The 21,289-nt window shown below is 42.1% G+C and overlaps 1 long non-coding RNA gene across 1 annotated transcript; it reads right to left on the reverse strand.

The window, feature by feature from the left end:
* Nucleotides 1-7,147: 7,147 nt before the first annotated feature.
* On the reverse strand, nucleotides 7,148-10,024 carry LOC134563411 (uncharacterized). Its single transcript, XR_010083365.1, has 2 exons — nucleotides 9,747-10,024; nucleotides 7,148-8,067 (listed from the first exon to the last, which is right to left on the reverse strand). It is a non-coding gene; the product is annotated as an uncharacterized LOC134563411 (long non-coding RNA).
* Nucleotides 10,025-21,289: the final 11,265 nt, after the last annotated feature.

Genomic DNA, 21,289 nt, shown 5'->3' on the forward strand with positions numbered 1-21,289 from the left:
TAGTCACATGAATTTTGAAAATTTAAATTGAGCTATCTACAGTTATAAAAGAGAGAGGTTTTATTCTACACCTCTAGAACATTTGATGTGGCATTGGTTTATTTGTCTACAGAGAAATGAGATGAGAAAACCACTTCTACAGTACATTCTGTATTTGCAAAACAAACACATTTAATTTTAGAATTTTAGAAAAACACTCACAGTGAAGTGAGGGAAGCCTGATATATTTTCTAAAAGTCAAGGCAGGCAAGGTTAGATGTTAGAAGCAGGACCTTGGGCTTCTAAATGTCAAATTTGCCAAGACCTTAATAAAATCTTGCAAATACAAAATAGATTGTAAACATCAACAATGGGACAAGTGTCTTGGTTTGAAAGACAGGTATCTGCTAGGAAGGGGGCAGGACCTCCCTAGAGATGGAAAATTCGAATCACCTCCCTCCAAACTACTCTAATTTAGAAAATTAAAAGGGCTTTCGGACAGAGGTATGGGGATAGGAATAACAGTTCTTTACTAGTACATATGACAAAACAACAACCAAACAACAACTACAGCATTAGTAATAAACAGAACCAAGAACCTTGAGGGCTTTCTTTCACAAAAAAGCCCGGGGCAGTTTGATCTCGGTGCCCCTGCAGGACTCCGAGAGGCTGAGCTGAAACGGTGGAAAGTCCCAGGCTGGTGGATGAGATGAGGAGCTCTGTGCTGGTAGCTGGAATGGCAGGGGGTGTCCCGGCAGGGCTTGGCAGTGCAGGGCTACAGAGTAGCAGGAGATCCTCAAAGCTCCGAAGAAGCAGCGGCGGTGTGGGGAGGGCTGGAGAAAACAAGCTCAGGATTCCCGGGTACACAAGCAGATGATGGTAGATTTCCCAGGATGAGGCAGAGGCAGAGTGATGGCTGTGAACTTTTCCTGCAGCGAGGGGCAGCTTGACTGTCTTCCTCTATGCTGAGAACAAGAGTGACCCCCTGCCACCGCCCCAGCTCTGTCTTTTTACCTTTCCCAAAGCTCGTGCTATCTCTCCCATCTGAGGGACACTTGTTGTAGTTTAAATTTTGGGGGGGATTCCGGGGAGGGCTCCCCAGGAGCTCCCCGGGCTCTAGGGTCGTGGGTGTTCGTGTGCTGGCAGGCAAAGAGACTCCAGACGGTTGGTGGGGTGCTGATGAGATGAGGGTTTATTCACTGAGGAAGAGGGGGAAGGGAAGGGGAGAGGGGGAAGGGGAGAGGGAGAAGGGGGCCTCCGGAGACCTCCAGGGGAAAGAGGGGCAAAGAGAGAGAGTCCTCTGCATTTGCACTCTTAACACAGAGGTTCAAGGTGGGCGCGGTAAGATTCTCCAGCCAATAGAGTTACAGATACACAATACTGCAGGGAGGGTACAGACTTAGGATAAACCATACATTTTCCAGGGGTGAACAAGAGCATACCATTTCAATAAAATGCAATCCTACAGACACTCTCAGAGACTTAAAAACAATAGGTGTAGCCTTGTGCTGCCATGTCCTTCAACTACTCTCTTTGTTCTGGCTAAGTACTGTCAGTAAGGTTTCTTAGAAACTTATGGGGAAAAATTCTGTAACTGAAAAAGAGGCAAATCTAACCCCCAACAACAAGGAAATAACATGTCAAATACACATGCAAAATTCTGAGAATTTGCTGAACCTCTTGCAGTTATGACAAGCAGAGGAAATATGGGAAAAGAGAGAAAAGAAAAAAAAAGTGTAAAAACGTGGTATTCAACAGAGGGAGGTTAACCTCACTGACATGCTGTTCATACTTCATTACTCTACAAGGTGAGGGAACCCACAGATAGAGCTTTGAGCATATTACTCCTTTTTGTCCAAAAAATAAGGGAAATTTAGAGAAGTAAAGGAAATTCTTCCCAATATGTATTAGAAAGCATGTCAGCATTCATGCATGCATCTAAGTCTTTCAAATTAGTGCCTTAGAGGACATCTTTTTTCTAATGTGAACTAACTGGGAAATGCAGTAAATATCTGACTAGAACCTACCAGGCAATGAACTGATACAGGGATTCACTGGGCAAAATTTAAGGTTTATCTACACTGACAAAAAATCCCACAGATTTTAAGGTTAGAGATTTTTGGCTAAAACTGTAGTGAACAGGCAAATGCTTTTAAATTTGGGACTCCAATCTTTATGAATCCAGCAAGCATTTTTGAAACAATCATTTGACATCCATGTTACAACACATCCACTTGTCGCTGGGCTTTGTGCACTCTGGGTTCCCCCCATGGAACTCTAGGACTTGTGGTTACATCTGTATAGTAACTCCCAGGAATTCTTTTGTGACAATACATAATTCAACCTTTTTAAAAGAGCCTATGACACTTTGAAATGCTGTGGTAGTCAGTACTGCTGAGTATGGAAGTCATAAAAAGGAATGTGTTTCAGGATCACTGGCATTCGTATGGACAAGCACCTTTGGATGAGTGAGGGAAATGGCAGACTGTCGCTGTTAGCCTCACTCGAAAAGACACACAGAGTCAGGAATTTGGGAGAGCAGCAATCAGCAGAGAAGAATCTCCCTTTGTTTATTACTTCCTATTATATACTTTTAGAAAGGTGACCATGGATTGGAGGGTGGTATTCCCACCTCTCAACCACACTGGTCAAAGGGACTGTCACACAACCTCTCCTCTCCTTGGAGAGGAATGTGAAAACAATATCAATGTTTATAAATATGATCTGGTGTTTACATGAAAGAGCGTGAGAAGGTGCAAACCTTCTACTTTAATATGAACGCTCAGCAAACTAGGAAAATCTCATGGTGACAGCAGACTGCCACTTGGTTTACTGCTGGCAGTCCTCTTTGAGAAGCAGGAGCTGAGAACTGGCCAATTAAGCCAGTTCACATTCAGTTTCTTCAGGCTGCTCAATTTATTTAAATGTGATACTGGTGGGCTACATCCTGAGGATGACCAACAGTGATGTCAGAACTTCACAGCAAGGAAAGCTTCTGTGGCAAAGAAGGGAATGAACTATATGCTGTTTATGAAAAAATTATGCTATTAATTATCTTACAATAAGTCAGTAGGGGCTCTTGTAGGATGAAACCCTCAGCAAATTAACAGTGTGTAATGACCTTGACAAATGAAAACCCTGGGAGCTGGGCTAAGAATACCGAGTCATTGAGAAAGTAGTTGGGATACTAATAAATGCCATTCATTAGCCTAACTCCACAAGGATTGGCAAATTCTATTCTCCCCATTCCTAAGCCTACAAAAAAAGGAAAGTTAAAGACAAAGGGGGTCAGGAGGAGGCTGAGGGCTGTCAGTGCCCTCTGAAAGAGGGACATGTAGAGGGGCATGCTTAAGACACCAAAACTACAGTAAGCCTAGAAATAAAACAACCAGAAATAAAATTGCTGATGTTTCCCAACAATGCAGGCCAAAACATTCCTATTTGAACAATTCAGAGACTTAGGTTAGGGTTATGATACTTGATTCTGAAAAGGCAGCTGTCAGAGTCCAGGACATCCCTCTGGCCACCCTGGAGGGCTTAGAGACTGGACAGGGGGGTCTGGGATCTGTACAAGGGGGTCAGCCAGCCTCACACAGAGCCCAGGAGGACACTGCTTTTGATCCCTGTCCATGGGAGTGAATGCCCACATTGTATGAAGAGTCACAAGCCAAGAGAATTCAAAATAAGTAGTAGTTAGTTTATCACAGAGTATAAATGTAGAATCTAGGATTTTTAGTATATGGGTTTGAAGAGGCAAGATGGAGGAATTGGGGAGTGGTCCTGTCCTCTTTGTTCTTGTTCTCGTCCCCCATTTTCTGCTGAGTTGTATTACAAGGATTGGTTTAGAGTAGAAATGACATGTTAACATAGGCAGTAAGTATTGGTAAGATTTTGTAAATAAAAAGTTTGTTGTGGATGGTGGTTGGGTCAGGGAGACTGTATATAAAGTCCGGGACCCTCTGATCTGCCCCAGTCCGCCACGTGTCCTGCTCTGCTGGGGATGCCTTGCAGAGCTGAGAAAGAACTAAGAGATAACGAAAGAATAAACAACATTGGAGGCACGGACTGGCGGACTCAGCTTGTCTTCTCTGGCTCTGGCGCAGGACCTTTCGGGCAAGAAAAGCTCAAAAACCTTATATACCTCGGGGAACAGCAACCCCGAGGAGAATCTTAGGGAAAAGCAACCCTGAGAGGCAGCCTTCCTAAGGAGGCCCTTATTGAGGAGACTCTATGGAATCAGTGCAGAGTGCACTGCACTTGGATGGCTAATGGAGCATGAGAGAGGTGAAGCTGATGGTCAACGGAGCAACACACTACAAATTAAAGGAACTGGCTCAAGTGGAAATGAACACCACTGAGAGTGAGCACAGAACTGTTGCGCTCAAAGTTATCTGTGTGTACAGATCATTTTGCTGTCAAACTGAAGATCATTAAACATGCCTAACTCTTAGATAAATAATGTGAGGTTAAAGCTGTTATTTCTGCTAAGCAAAGAGAAATTCTAGAGAAACAACAAACAAATAAAACCCAAGCAAGCCCTTCAGCACATTTTGGGAAGCCTCACTGAAAATCAAGGTCAACCAACACAACAGGATGAAACTAATCACGTGTATAAATCCTTAGAACACTACTTTTAAGGGAAAGTATCCATTAAGTTCAACTAGTTACGAAGAAACCATTTTGCTGTATGTGACTGTAATTTTTGAAAATTATGTTCTTTTCAGTCTTAACATGTTTATCTTGAACTACACATTGGTAAACAGATGCTTGCACCAATCTATTTCCAGTCTTGGGTTAGGACTAATGTACACGACAAAATCTAAGTGTAAGGAAAGTGACATCGTTCCATTTTCTGCCAACAGGTTAGCTTTTGAAAAAGCATAAGGAATACCTATGCTTCTGATATTCAACAATCTAGCAAAAAAGTTTTATGTTGTTTTGAGTTCTCCTGAAATTGCATCACATTTACACCAAACCTCAAAAACATTTGTCATGCTGGTAAGAAGATGAAAACCTAGATGGAAATGGATATAGGTTTAAAAAGGAAGGAAAACCTTCTCTTTTATTGCTGTTAATCTTCTAACTTCAATTAAAATTATTTCCAAGAGAGATGCCAGAGGCTGCCTGAAGGAAATACATTTTCTTTTGATAACAGTGGTGACTGTATTTTATTCATATTTGTGATAGAAGGGATACTGGTTTGACTGGAGCTTATTTACTTAAATGATTCTTTCTATGTGTTTAGACAATGAGTAAATGTAATAGCATTCCTGCTGATACTGCCACTGATTTTTATTTATTTTCCAGAGTATGATGCATAGTGAAATTTCACAACACACAGTTCATTTGAGCTTTGCTTTACTTCTGCTTTTACCTAAACCCACTTCCACTTAAAAGCATCTAAGCACTGCATAATTACTGAGCTACATGGCCCAAGGAATCTGTGGATTTGTGATTGCATAACCTGCCACTAAACATTACACCTTTACACCCCTGAGTTGTGGATGAGATGGGATACATCTTCCTTAAGCATCCAGATATTTTCTATTTCCAGAATGTTAGAAATAAGCCAGAACTACTGTGTTTAGATCTCTTTTTCTTCCTGGAGATTTACCACGGTCGAAAAAGAAGGACCTGCAGAATAATTCATACCTAAATGTTGTTATTGATTTTCAGATGGCACAGGAATAACAACATGACTCTCCATGCTGTTAAAGATGAGAGTAAACTTTATTCTTCTAAATTCTACTTTTATAGAGTAGTTCGGTACAAAGAACGTGATTGGTTATTCAGCACCTACACCCTTTTGTAAACATTTCTTTCCAGTAAACATGCTGGAAAAACACCACCTGCAGATGGTTTCTCACTTCCCAAGGTTTGTTTGAATTCCTCCTTAAGATTTCTCAGGCTAACATGAGAAAGTTGCTCGCTTGCCTTTCACACAGACACTGGCAGAGCCTGAAGCCTAAGTTCAGACCAATGTCAGGCCCACATCTCCCCCTTTTAGTTTTTGCTGAGGGCGGCATCTGTGTCTGTGTCCTCTACTGCAGGGCCCTTGCAAGAGAAAAAAAGACAAACATGACACCAGAAGTCTCTTTAGTAATCAATCACTAAACAAAACTTCCATTGGGCACCGACTTCAATGGTCAGGGAAGTTCTGTGGCATTTGGTGTTGACCCTTCACAACTGAAGCCAGGGTCTCTATTAACTATATGGAAGCTGGACAGAGCAACGCAGAACACAATCAATATGGTGAAATCATACGTTCTCCTCTTTATTCCCAAAATGCCCGGTTATATACAGTTTCAAATAATTTACAGTTTCAGGTGTTTTTTAATTGGCATTCAGTGTGAAAAGGAATTCAAACAATCTCAGTTTAAGGTAGCTACCATAAGTCTACCCTAACTATCCTATCTAATATCCATACACACACCTTAACCTAAATTCTAACTGCTCCACAGGCCTATCTACTTCTACACAGGCCCAAACCTCAGGCCTAGCAGGCCCAAACCTGAGGCCCAGTTTGGGATAGCTCAAACCGCATTCCATAATACGTCATGTCCATGTTCTCTAAGAAATCCTGTTACACACAACCATGTCGATGCACCAGTGTCAAGCCCAGCTCTTTACTAATACAGAAAAACAAAACATCATTAGCCTGCTAAAAAATGGCAGTCTAATTCATAAAGATCCATCACTCTAGGAATCATCCTTTCAGATAACAAGGGCTTTTCCTGCCTTTTATCAAAAGATGGTGGTCCTTGCATCACACCTGCAACAACAAACTGGGGTTTTTTTCCAATTATTTGGACAATCTGAGTTGACCTCCTTTTTGTTTGGTTTTTTTTTTTTTTTTTTTTTTTTTTTTAATGCAAAAATGCATGCGTTGTTTGAAGGGGCAGAGACCCATTGCAGGATGTGCAGGATTGGACCATCGTTCACTCAACTGGCCCATGATACCTGTAGGATGTCACCTAGAAAAAAAAGAAATAGTAAGAATGATAAAATTAATAAAATATCAATAAAGAGATATCTGACTCCAAAAAAATTTGATCCCAATCACCACAAAGGCAAAAACCACAAAGTGAAACAACAGTCCTTAATAACTACAAAACATACACCGAAGGCACGTGAAATATTACCTAAAATGCAACTACATCTATGTAGGAAACTTAAATGAAGCAACATCTACTATAAAATTAAAACACATGAAAAGGAAAGGGTCCATTGAGCCAAGATATTGATCCTTGGCATCACTGGATGTCTTCTTGAAGTCTGAAGCAGGGATTGACTGGAAGAAGATTGAGGAAACCACGACCATGCTGCTGACACAGGACTTTTGTTGTCTCCATAACTTCCAACCACATGGTCATCTTGTTGCACTCTATGTGACAGCCACTAAGGCTATGCAATGTCCCTTTTCACTCCTCAAAGGTGATGGGTAACACGACTGCTGAACCTGCTAATGATAAAACAGGCACATCTTCTCCTTAAGTTAACAAACTTGTCAGACTCCACTGCCCTAAACTGATAACTTGTCAGACTCCAATGTCTAAATTCAACATCCAGGTTTCATAATTATTTTTTCCTCAGATTCATAACATAAATGTTACATTGTTGCAAGTTATCTTTTTGATAATAATTTTCATCAGCCCAGAAACTGCAAAAGCGGAAGTGCTTCTTTTCCAGTGACAACCTGTTCATCCTTCCTGGGCAGGAATTCCAGGTTCACCTCAAAGATCAATTCAGTTATTATATTTAATAGTCAAATTGCTGAGTCAACTCGTATGTATTTTTTTGCTAAAAGATCTGGGCAAACAGGCAGTTCCCATCCAGAGAGAGCCAAGGCATGGCTGGTGCCCAGCTCTAACTGCAGAGGAATCACTTACACCAATTTTAAAACAAGCTTCTTAAAAATCTTATGATAAAAACTAATATAATAATTGACACCTCCTAAATTTGTCAGGGTAGAGACGCTCTGAGCTCAGCAGGCTCTTGAGATGGTCTGTGACCAGGATTGGAACTGCATCCCAAACCGTCAGGACAGAGGAGGCATTCTTACAAACTCAGATAACATTGTCCAGAAACCTAAAAATATTTAAAAATCATGAATGCAAAACTAGCATAGACAGCTAGAAAACAAGGAAAAATTCTTGGGTGACACGTGTCTTACAGGCAATTATAGACAAATAGCAAAGTACATGAGAAGAAGAAGCAGCAGCTGGCTATAAAACTGTGATAACTTTATCATATCAGTGAATTCACATTATATAATTATCATCAACAAATATCTGAAAAACTAAGATAACACTTAAAACTCATAACTGATAATTATAATATAGAATTATTAATAATACTTGTGTTATCTGCAAAAAGCAACAAAGGTTGCTCATTTGATTTTTATTTTTCTTTTCATTTTTCTTCTATTATGAACAGGCATTTAAAGCTCCAATTCTTTTCACTGGAGACACCTTGAGAAGAAATTTTTTGAGGGAGGGTGGGAGGGAAAAATCCAAACAAAAAAGCAACTGTCCCTCTAAAAGGAAAAGCTTCCGCTTGGCTCAAAGTCAGCGGAGCTATTTGGCCCTGCCCTGAGTGGCGCTTCAGGGGCCCCAGGGCCCCACCGCATGGCTGCAGCTCTGCGGGGATGGGGGAAATCCAAACAAACGAGGCCCCCATTTCTCTGTAAAAAAGAACTATACCTTAAATTTGAAGCAAAGCAACTCCCACAGCATAATAAGCTGTCTAGAAGCGGCAAACACCGCCTCATGCCCTATTCGCAACATCGCTCAGCACACAGGGAAGGAGGGGGGAAGCGAACCCCGCCGCTCATGGCGGGGGGGGGGGCGGGGGGGGGAAGGGGGAAAAGGAGCGAGGAGATTGCCCCAGTCGTTCTTATGACGGCTTCCTGCACAAATTCACATGGGAAGGAAAATGAAAACAGCGGCGGCTGTTGCGAAGTGTGTGCCGGCAGGGCAGGGGCCGCTGCCCTTGCTCTCATTGCCACTGCACATGGCGGGGGAAACAGGGAAGGGGCAACCAGGCAGGCCCGGCCCACCCCTGCCGCCAGCCCGTCTTTCAAGCAGAGAGCTGGCAGCCCCCCTTCACTGCCCTGGGAGGAAGGGGGGGGGGGATGAAGCCGCAAAGCCGCGCCAAGCCGCCCGTCTCAGCTGCACCATGCAGGGAAGGGAAGGGACCCGCGGGCCCCCCTGGCCCACACGCCCACAGGGAGCAGGGAAAAATCGAGTATGGAAAAAGTGAGAGACAGAGAGAGTGATTGCAGCCGCTGCCGGCGCTGGAAGCGGCAGCGCTGCCGGCCCGGAGTGCCTGCCGCCCGCCAGAAAGCTGGAGAGGAAGGCGGGAGCCAGGCCGCCGGCAGCACCAGCTGCAGGCTTCCCTCCAGGGCACTGGTCTCCCATCTCCCACCACGCCCACGAAACCACAGGGGTGGGGAGAGAATTGCGCGTAGGGAAAACAGAAACGGGGGGGGGAGGGTCTGACCCCGTCCCACCACCACTGCGGGGAGAAAGAGGGGGCTGGGCTCAGCAAGAGGCAGAGAGAGAGAGAAGGCAGAAAGATTGAATCTGCTGCCCTGGCCTCTGTCTCACCGCATCCCCCAACTCTGCTGAGGGAAAGAAACAAAGTAAAAACACAGAGAAACAAAGAAAGACAAGCCCTAAACTCACACAGGCAATCTTAAAAAACAAGCACAGGTAAAGTTAAAAGCATAAAACACTCATAAAGTGAACTTTTCGCCCTAAACTCACACAAGGATACAGAGGGGATTAAAAGTTTCAGTCCCGGTCCCCACCAACCACAGGCCAGGTGTTGGGCCATGCAGAGGAAGGAAGAATTGTTGTGTCACACTCAGGGTCCGGGAATCCAACCAGCTGTATCTAGGATGGGCTGGCGTCTTTTAAAGTCACGGTACAAACCAGTCGCAGTGGCTGAAAAAGCAGGAACCACTGCGTAGCCATCCGTGATACGAAGAAAAGAGAAGGAAAAACCCAAGGAAGCGCCTTTTCTGCCGGCCGGGAGAGGTGGCTTGCAGATGCTCGCTTTGATCTCGCCCAGGTAGAAGCAGAAGAAGTCGGGGGGGGGGGGGGGGCCGGGGGCGAAAGGCACAAGCTGTTCTCTCTCAGGAGAGGCTGGTTCCCCAGGTTTTCTGGAACCTCTGCCCAGCTGTTCATTCTGAGGAAGCAGGTAGCAAGTTTTCAAGCTGTGCTGCATGAATCAATCTCGGCTGCACTGAACTTCTTTGAAACATCAGGTCACCAGATGTTGTTATGATTTTCGGACGGCACAGAAGTAACAACATGACTCTCCATGATGTTAAAAAAGATTAAACTTTATTCTTCTAAATTCTATTTTTATAGAGTAGTTCGGTACAAAGAACATGATTGGTTATTCAGCACCTACACCCTTTTGTAAACATTTCTTTCCAGTAAACATGTTGGAAAAACACCACCTGCGGATGGTTTCTCACTTCCCAAGGTTTGTTTGAATTCCTCCTTAAGTTTTCTCAGGCTAACATGAGAAAGTTGCTCGCTTGCCTTTCACACAGACACTGGCAGAGCCTGAAGCCTAAATTTAGGCCAATGTTAGGCCCACACCTTAACAATACTGGATTCTTTGGGAGTTTTTCCTCTATCTTTTTGCAAATGGAATAATGAATTACCAGGAACACAGATATGATTAACTGGTTCTCCAGGCAGTCAGATTACCGGGGAAAATAGAGACAAAGGTAAATCATACTGGAAAAAATATCCTGAAAAAATATTCTGGGAAAGTTTCAAAAAGGGAAAACAAAAAGCCATTCACTGAGCATGCTGTGAAAGCTGAAATACTTGAAAACAACCTAATCAGATTGATCATATCACAGGTTTTTCATTAAAACTTTATGTGATCAATATATGAGTAACAACATTCTGGATTCCCACCCATAAGTGCTCCTGAATATTTCTTTCTAACTCTGATTTCTCAAGTGATATATACCTCTATTTATGTTTGCTCTTGGGTTCTTCAGCTTTCTTCTGCTAAATGTTGATGCAACTGAATTTTCATATAAAATGGCCTTCTGAACTTTCCAACTTGTCAGGAAAATTAATATTTTAACAGCACGCACAAATAACTGCAGGCCAAGTATTTCCAATCCGTTGCCTCTCAAACAGCCATAAAAATAGCCAGTCACAGAATTGACCATAGACGTTCAAAATTTTTCCATTTCACTGATTTCGTCTTCCTCTGAGTGGCTCATGACAGAGATGAAAACAGCAGCAGAAACAAAAAACAAAAAACAAAAGTAGAAGCACAGAAGTCACAGAACTGACCATAATTCAAAAGAAGTCACTAATTATGGGTATAGGAGTGGGTCATGCTGAAATGAGACCAAGAACTGACATTTATGGTTCCTTGGTTCTCTGTATGAAACAATGATGCACTCTGGATCAGTGGATAAGTGGATAAATGAATGAAAATGGAAGAAAAAAGAATGAAGCATGGAAACAAGAACCATCCAGGCCAAGGTGATTACCAGTAAAATTGCTTCTTTCGTACTTGCTCTTTCAGTGACTAGCTATTGCCATTAATTTAATCTAAGATGACATGGTGCTACACATCTGTCTTAGTTTTGGAAAGACAGCTATCTGTCAGGGAAAACTGGAGTTTCCCTTGGAATGGAGAATTTAAAACCCCCTCCCTCCAAATTATTACAATTTTGCAATTAGGAGCTTTCAGGCAAAAATATGGGAATAGGAATATCAGTTCTTTACTAAGAATAATAATGCAAATGCGGTAATACAAAAAAAAAAAAAGCAAGCAAGCAAACAAAAGTCCTAGAAAACCCTGACAGAGTCAGGAATACGACCTGCCACCCTGTCGGCCAGGGTGTTGAATGCAGTCCAAATAAGTCCTCTTGGAGTGACAGATGTGGTTCTGTTGGAGTAGAATTGATGACAGATGTGGTTCTGTTGGAGTAGAGATGATCCTGAAGTGGAGGTGAGATGAGTCCGATCTTCCTCTGAGAATCCAGTGGAAAAGAGGATGATCTGGGGTCCCTGTGTCCCCATTTTATCTGGGTAAGGAATGGTTGGCTCCTTCCCACTGGACAGTGGATGATGTAATGTGTCATGTCATTGGTGGGTCTTAATGGCCCATTTGCAGAACATATCTCCCAGAGGGGGAGACAAAGTCGATGAAAGAGATAAGAAACACTGCCCCACCTGGTTTTAACAGATGGTCTATTATCAGAAAGCATCCACCCTCCCTCCTCCACCCCCCATCCTCCCAGAGTTACAAGAGATAAAAAAGAAACCATCCTCCAACTGCTTTCTACAGATGAAATAGAATAATAGAACACACATTTTTTTTGGCTACATAACCCAAGACAACATCAGCCTAGGTATCAGTCTGATCAAATGGCAGAATCCAAGGAGCACGAACCATGACTGGCCCTCAGGTGCTCTAGGAATGCAAACGGTCCAGTTATGGCTCATGGGTGAGACATAGGATACAGGAAAGGGATGTTCTAATGTTCTACAGACCCTTCAGCATTAATTAAGCTATTGCATACTGGTCTGCAATGACAGCAAACACATTCTACAACACATTTCAAAAATCTGTGGTGACTGGAAAAACAAATATAATACTAACATTTTCTTTTCAAATATTTGGTGCAAGTGAAGAACAATTCTCTAATATCCACAGTGATGCCTTCTTATTAAATTGAGTGTGGATATATTTTAGATCTGTAGGTATTTGCATAATGAGCATACTTGATAAATAATTACTAAGTTACAGTTAATTGTCCAATTAATTATGAGAAAATCAATTTGAAAAGTTGAAATTGAGAATTCTTACAAGTTGCAGTAAGAGGACATGAAAAGCAGATGAAAGGAAAAGGTAAATTCAATTAAAATGTAATCTAAGTCAAGCTCATAATTTTTAAGACAGCAAAGAGGGGTGGGCAGCTTCCATCCTATTGCTGTGAGATACTTGTCTGCCATTGAAATTTCTAACACCATTAGCTCTGATCCTCTGAACCTTTGCACAGTAGCTCTGTCTATTCTACAGAGACCATTAGCGTTGGGGGTTAGATTTGGTTTTTTTTTCTTCTCACAGAATTTTTTCCCATAAGTTTCCAAGAGGCCTTGATGACTACTTAGTCAGAACAAAAGGGAGTACTTGAGGGATATGGCAGCACAAGGCTACACCTATTGTTTTTGAGTCCCTGGGAGTGTCCCTCAGAGGGGAGAGATGATGAGCTTTGGGAAAGGCAAAAAGACAGATCTGGGGGGGGGGGAACTCACTCTTGCTCTCAGCGCCGAGGAGGACGGTCAGGCTGCCCTCTGCCTCTGTCTCATCCTGGGAAATCTATCGTCATCTGCTCCTGTACCCGGGAATCCTGAGCTCGCTTTCTCCAGCCTCTCCCCCCACCGCCGCAGCTTCTTCGGAGCTTTGAAGTTCCCCTACTGCTCTGTAGCCCTGCACTGCCCAGCCCTGCCGGGATGTCCCCTGCCATTCCAGCTACCAGCACAGAGCTCCTCATTTCATCCACCGGCCCGGGACTTTCCTCCCTTCCAGCTCAGCCTCTCAGAGTCCCGCAGGGGCACCAAGATCAAACTGTCTCGGGCTTTCTGTGAAAAGCCCTCAAGTTCTTGGTTCTGTTTATTATTGATGCTGTAGTTGTTGTTTGTTTGTTGCTTTGTCATATATACTAGTACAGAACTGTTATTCCTACCCCCATACCTCTGTCTGAAAGCTCCTTTAATTTTTTTTTTTAATTGGAATAATTTGGAGGGAGGGGATTCGAATTCTCCATCTCTAGGGAAGTCCTGCCCCCTTCCTAGCAGATATCTGTCTTTCAAACCAAGACAATTAGTGTCACTGAACTAGGCCTGGTTTCCCTGAGGGAGGTTTGCACACATAAACAGAGATGCTTGAAAGCTTCTCTGTTTAATAATACACTATTGCGTTCTATAAATTGGAGCATTTTCATTCATTTTTGCAGGCTAAACACAGCTAGATCACTAGAACATATGTGATGGTGCCTCCAGCACTGCCCTCAGCTTTGATGGCCCTTATTTAACACAGATCTGTCAGCAGCAAACTTCAGACCAAATTCTACCAAAAGCAAGAGCTCAGGCCAGTCTGGCTGTACAGGATGGAGCAGCACACTGGCCACAACTATGGGGAACAGAAAAGCTCATTTAAGGTTTGTTTTTTTCAAGATGAGAGAATAAAGCCAGTGCCTTACAACAGAAGAGCTCAAGAGCAGAGGGCAAATTGCCCTTTCCATGAATCAGCATTGCAGTCACTCAAGCATGCCAAGACAGAAGGGGGGAAGGCAGCAGCTTGGAAGAGTTTGGGAATTCTAATGTTCACTTTCCTTAATCACTTTAAAGCACAACCTCTACTTTTCACATTCTGTTTTCCAAGTCTCCCATGTCTTAGTCATGCCTCCATGCATCAGCAGATTTACTTTTCCAACAGCACTTGAGATGAGGAGAGAATATCTGCAGTTTTAATAATGAGCATTTTCAGATGTGCATATGTTTTTTAGTGAGCAGAGTGCTCCTTTCCTTGCTTTCCCAGGTAATTTGGTATACATCTCCTAATAAATCACCTTTCATTCTTTGCCATTATCTTCTGAGGAACTGTTCTGTGTCACTCGCACTTCCTTAGTAGCTTAGGAGGTCCGCCAGTGTGCAATATGTTTTATTTATAACAAAGAGAATAGACTACCTGGCTATTTCACCATGCCAGTGTGACAGTCTTCAGTGGGTAAATGAGGGCTTCCTTTATGCTCCTGTGACTTTTTTGCTAGGGAAGGTGGGCTGTGGGTGAGGAGTACAGAGAGCTATTCCAGCTCAGCTGACCATGGATTGTTGCAGCAGCCCTCTCATTAGAGGGTAGAAATGAGCCAAGATACAGACTTCTTGTTTATCACAGCATGAAAAGGGTCCTGGTTTATTCTTCTTTACAGCTCAGGCATACTGACTCCAACCATTCACTGACTCTGGCTGCAGCAAGCTCCTACTGTGGGTTTCCCTTGAAGCCTCTGACTGCTGGTTATTTCCTGGTAAACTATTTTCAGAATTTCCCTTCTGTGATCCCCTAATTAGGGTTTTTTTCTTCTGAAAGTCCTGTACCAGGGTTTGAAAGGATGAACAGAACTTGCAGCTTTGGTTTTTAGTGATGTTTATTCAGTTTCTTATCTCAAGGTCTGCACGCTGCTTGTTGCAAGCTTAACGAGCTGAAAAAAAAACAGCTAGCAAGCCCCCCAGACAGAAGATTCAAGGTCTTTTAAAGGTCTCTAGTCCAATTAACTCTCAAAACATACTATATTTTAAATTTTGTACCAATAATCACTACCTATTCTAGACATGCAAGTTCTGCCTCAAACCCATTCTACCAATGTCTCTGTGACACTGCCATGGCAGAAGATGGAGTCAAATAAGAAGAACATGAGAGACCACCCAAAATTCTCCACCTTGCTCTCATAAACTTCTATTCTAAAAATCCAAAACTACACATTTTCACCCTGTGACAAACTAAACTACTATTTATTTCAAATCTTTGTTGTTTGTAGTTAAATTCTGAGTGTTGGAAGTTTTTCCCATGGACTAAGGTCAAAAGCAATGCCTTCCTGGGGTCCCAGCCAGAGTCTCAGACCCCCCAGGGCAGCCCAAGGGGTTCTCCACATGCCCTGGACTCCAACAAGCTCTGATTGCATATAATAGTTTGCAGACTGTGACTGCAGGTTCCAACAACAGGCTCTAACTGCAGACCCAGACTAACCTCACAGCAGTGATTCTCACTCCTCAGGATCCTTCTTCTTCATGATCCTCTCATTCCCTCTTCCTCAACAATCCTCCTCCTTCATGATCTCCCCTTACCAGCTAACCCACTCCCTTTTATCACACTTGTCTTTATTGGCTATAGCTGTTACTCATCAGGGGTGAGGCTGTATTGAGTAATTAACACAGCTGTTACTTATCAGATGTGAGGTCACCTGTATTCCCTTCTCCTACACATGCATAACGGAACTGAGTGTAAGTCTTCACAATCACTGTAAAAGAGGAAATCTGGTTGTGTCCTAGCACTTTTCACAGTGAGAACAAGCTGATTTGTAATGGTTTGTTTGGTTTTAGGAAATTACCAATTGTCATCCTGATTCAAACATCTCTGTGTTGCTAATCATAAGTTACTGATGCTCCCAAATCAATCTTTCAGTTACTGCTCATATTGTTCTTTTTCCTTGGCATTTTCCTAATGTATTTCAGATGTCTGCTTCACCACTAACCACACACTGTCTTACAGGGTTGCACTGTAACACACTTTTTTCACCAAAGGAAGCAGACAGTGTTAAGATGTGATTGGCATCACGTGATACTGGGGGGAAAAACCTGCGTAGGGTAACATTTGATACTCAGTTCCACCAGAATGGAAACTGCAATGGTAATTCATAAGTAAGATATATATATGTGAGGTAAAAGAAAAGCCAGGCTAGTCTGAAAAATACAAGATCTGCTGTAAGATGCTCTTGGTCTTACCACTCACCACACCTGGAAAACCATACCACCCACCAAGAAAACAGTGGGTTTATACAATGTACTTGTATGCTCAGAGACAAATCACCTAATACCATATTTGTAAAGGTATTTAGGGGCAGTTAATTTCTAGTGATTTTACTGAGTTACAGGTGCCTTAGCAGCTCTTGAAGTATGCTATTTTCTTGTATGTGCTCAAATTACCTGGATGTAAAACTCCCAAAACAAAGTAGTAAAACATTTTTTTCAGAGTTACAGAGTTATATGGCTTTCAGGTTTGAGATGCTGAGGTTGGGTGATGGAAGTGGTGTGGTATGCTCAGAAATCACCAAAAATGTTTCTTTATGTACCTGAATTAATCCCTAATCCTTGACCCCAATCAGACAAACTGAGCCAAACTCATCAGCTCCAGCATGGCTGAAAGCAGTGCAAGGATGAGGATGGAGAATCGCCTGGTGTCACCACATTGGTGCACAGATCTTTCACCAGCCAGGCACTACCAGCAGGTCCCAGATGGCAGGGACAGTTTCCCTTCTGGGCTCAATTGAGCTGCATTGAAATCAGCATCATCCTGCTGCTCACCAGTTCTTCAGAAGGGTCATTCAAAGGCTGCTTTGTTCTGTGATGTGGGACATACACCTCACTGGGTGGTAATTAGGGCCTTTGGCAGACTTAAAAAATGTCAGGCTTTTACACAAGCCTGTTACAAGAGCCTTTTGAATTCATAGACATTTGCTCCTGCAGCCATGCGCCCAGCAACCCCAGGCATACAGCTCTTTCCCATCTAGTTTTACAGCGGCACATTGTAACCTTGGTTTTGAAGACTTTTCTAAGCCTTCTGTAATGTTCTTCATATTGGAGTCAAAAATTTTACCTTATCACACTTTCTACTATAAACACTAGCCATGTTTTGCTGTCTTTCATTGTTTACATATTTCTAAGTAGGAGGAGAAAAGTGATTGACAGTTAGCTTGACCAATGTGGTTTGAGAGGTGGAATTCCATCCTCCAATCCACAGGCCCCATAAGAAATGTATAAAACTGAGTTTTGTAAATAAACTCATCCCTTTTTCCTGCTTCGCTCACCAGTGTGTCCTCGTGTAGTTCTTTCCGTGTCCACTGTGACAGCACGTGACTATTTGTCCCTGGTTATTTATGGATAAAAAGGTGGCGTTTCAGGAGACACTCGGTCTCCTGTCTTTAAGGTGGAGGATCAGTTCTTTGCTGAATTCTTTCTCTCTGCACCACTTGATGACACACTTGCATAGCACAGTGCAGGCTGAAGGCAAGAGAAATCCACATGCAAGTCCTGTCCGAAGTTGTTCCACTTAATTTGTTCTGCATCATGAATGTACCTGTTTAATTGATTAAAGAAATCTAACACTGTAGTATTGAGTAGGAATAAGCAGGGCATACAAAATAATTACATCAAGAAAGCCCTGTATTTTGCAATTTTAATCCCAGAAGTTTGCCTGGATAATTCACTATTTTTTCATTATTTCAATAAGTTTGGTAAGAAACTTGCCTTTGTCCTACTGAGCCTTTTCTTGCAAGAGGGACAAATTTTCCTTGCCCAATATTTTATTCTTCCTTCTAGAAGGTTTGTAGCAGGTTTGCTCATTGCATGTGTTCATATGTGGTTCAGGGTTTTCTTTTGTCATTTCAGTTCAATAAAAGCAATGGATTGCTATTGAAACTAAACAATGATACCTTCTGTTTGGCTAAACTGTAGGTGAAAATTAGTTTATGTCCTTTGAGTATTAAAATTATTCAACTTCATATCAAAGTAACATTCTCCAGTGGTCTATTTGAGTTTAGTAATGAGTATTAAATGTTGTCACATATGCCACTTTTCTCTGGATGATTATACATACATCAGTGAATGCTGCAGATGGTTACAGACCACAGGTAGGAACAACTTGCTGGTCTGTTGGATTTTATGACTTCATGAAGAAGGCATTGAAACATTTAGCAGCTCTTTATGGGTAGAATCTTAATGGAAAAATGTAAATGACCAGGGCTTGAAGTTAAAAAATTTCAGGGACTGGGGTGAAATATGTAAAGAATGGCTGTCATAGGAGCACCTTCTGTTCAAGGGCTGGCATCCAGGTTCTGAAGGAGAACCTCAGGGGGGAAACTGGAAGCACCTCAGTACAAATTACTGAGCGCCAAGTGACGCTTGTATTTACCAAAGCCTAAATCCCACCATCATTTCTTACAAAACCTTTATCTGGTCCACAATGCAGTTGCTAAAAGTCTTTCCTGGCAATGACTTTAACTGTCTGTTACTTTGACAGTTCATCAGCTCCTCAAGGGCTAAATTAGCAAGGGCAGACTTCTTGCCTTTGTTTTCTAATTATCCTTGTTTAACTTCGTGAATTTCTTCCCCTCCTCCCCCAGCACTCCTTCCCTACTCCTTCAAATTCACGGGTAAAAGATGAGCTGGATGTTTAAACCAGGGAGAGCTCATATTTTTATTTTTCCTGAAAAAACAAAGAGCAGAGTGGGAGCCTCATAAATAAGTGTCATGGGTAGGTAGCACCTGAGAGGTTGTGAAGTGTATACTGTCCTGACTTCCTCCATTACCCACTGAATTGCATTGGCAGTGATAATTGCAGCTTCAGGAAAAATAACTGCTAAACAATGATAGCAGTAAAGCCCTACAGCCTTTCTCAATTAAATTAAGTGGAAATTTAGTCCTTGAGTACTACTTCTGAAACGGGCTGAGCAGAATAAGAGCGAGCACCTGATGGGTTGCAAGATAGTGTAGGGCAGGAAAAACACTGCTGGCTTTGCTCTGTGACCACTGTCCTTGTGCCCTATCTGAAATGTCAGTGTCCACCTCTGCCCTAGAGATAATGTTGGCATGAGAATAAAAACAACAGATTGCAGGCTGAATCTGCTCTAACAGAGGCCATGTAAGCTAGTGAATTTAGGGGAAGGCAAATGCCACCTCTGTAGCCATCATTTCTCTTCTGGTTTTGCATCAGCAGCTTGTGCTTCCACCATTATTCATTGATCTCAGCTGCAACCTCTTGATCTTTGAAGGTTATTTTGGTATTGTTACAATGTCCTTTCTACCTCATTTATTGCTATGTTTTCTGCTTATCCCAGAACTTTTGCTTTTTATCAACACTATCTGCAAACATCTCACATTTGCTAGTGGGTCTTACAAACTTTAGTCTTACAAATAAGGACTTTTTGTCTCTGTACATTCCTGTGTGAAGAGGTACTGGGGTAGTTTTTGGAAACAAATGAAATATCTTGACACTCATTTGATGTAAATTACCCAAAATGAAAGAATGAAGCAAATGAGTAAGAGGACTTTGTCATAATACTCAGTGAATACAGTTTTTCTTCAAATAATATTGTTATAAATGCTAGTCTAATTCTAATTAATAAAATAGAATTTTATTAATTAAAGAATTACAAGACAAAATTTTAGGCAAAACCAACAATCGGAAGCACAGTGCCGATGCCTGGGATCAACACTGGGGGAACTTCAGCTACGGCCTTTATCACACCATAACCCCCTCGTCCATGAATTGGCTCTTTTCGGGGTCCTTGTTTTATACATGTTATAAATGCCAGGACAATTTATTACCAAATTACATAATTTCATTTATTAAAAATTCAAATCACAAAATTTGGAATCAAATTACAGAATTTTAAGCAATAAAAAAAACCCCCCACAAACAGCGACACTTACTTGACAGAGTTTCTCCTGGGAAAAAGAGAGCCAAGGGTGCTCATAGACATAGACCCTGGCCGTCTGTGTCTCTAGCTGGGTACACGAATTTGCCATGTTCGAGGCTTGGTTTTTATACTCTTTATTCTGCCTCTGGCAATATTTCTCCATATTTCCTTTTGTTTCTTGGTTGCTATTCAAACCCAAATCCATCTCAGGTCGGATTGAAAAGAGCTCCCCTCCCAAGTCTATGTGTTAATGTTCAGTTTCTATGGATTCTTATAGTTGATGAATGTCTGAGATATGGGTGATATTGCTTGATGGTCTGTGAAGGTGGCTCCCGAGGTGTGAGTTGCTGATACCGGCTCATCTCAACAGGTCCCCTCCCAATACTTGAGAAAGCTGCAAAGTCTTTTGTTCCCTTCTGAATGGAGAAACCTCCTAAAACATAGACTTTTACCTGATATAAATTTATACAGCTTTATAATTTTCCAGTTTACCATAAGAACATGAATTAATCATCTCACGTTTTTCACAATACAGTTTATTTGGCCGGTGGCAGAGGATTTCTCTACAGTTCTTTGTTTTTGGGGTGGTTTCTTCAAATTCATATCTGCCGTCCAGTCTGCTGAATGGGGTTTCCCTGCGAAAAGATGAGTGTTAATTTCTTTCTTCCGTTGTATGAATGGGAGGTGAAGTTCTGAATGAAAGGCATCTTCCTGATGGTATTTTCGGTGATGCCTGGGCGTTTCACAGTTCTGCTGCCTCTGGAGGACTGATTTAGATCTTGATTTGCTTTTTATTCTGATGTCAATAGTGGGCTCCTGATTCCCGGCAAGGCATTGTCTTTCTCTGAATAGCAACCCCTGGGTGTTGTTCGTCCTGAGATTAGTTGGTTTTGTGCCCGACTTGCTTGTATTTTATTTTACAGAACATATTTACATTCTACATACACCGAAAACACTAATTAATATACCATATTTATTACAATATCTGAGATCATCTACTTCAGCCTTCATAAAGGAAAGGGTACTTTACCTTAATAAACATTATTTTAGCTAAAGATGAGATAG

The sequence above is a fragment of the Prinia subflava genome, chromosome W, assembly GCF_021018805.1.
Source record: "Prinia subflava isolate CZ2003 ecotype Zambia chromosome W, Cam_Psub_1.2, whole genome shotgun sequence".
Classification (NCBI taxonomy): Eukaryota; Metazoa; Chordata; class Aves; order Passeriformes; family Cisticolidae; genus Prinia; species Prinia subflava.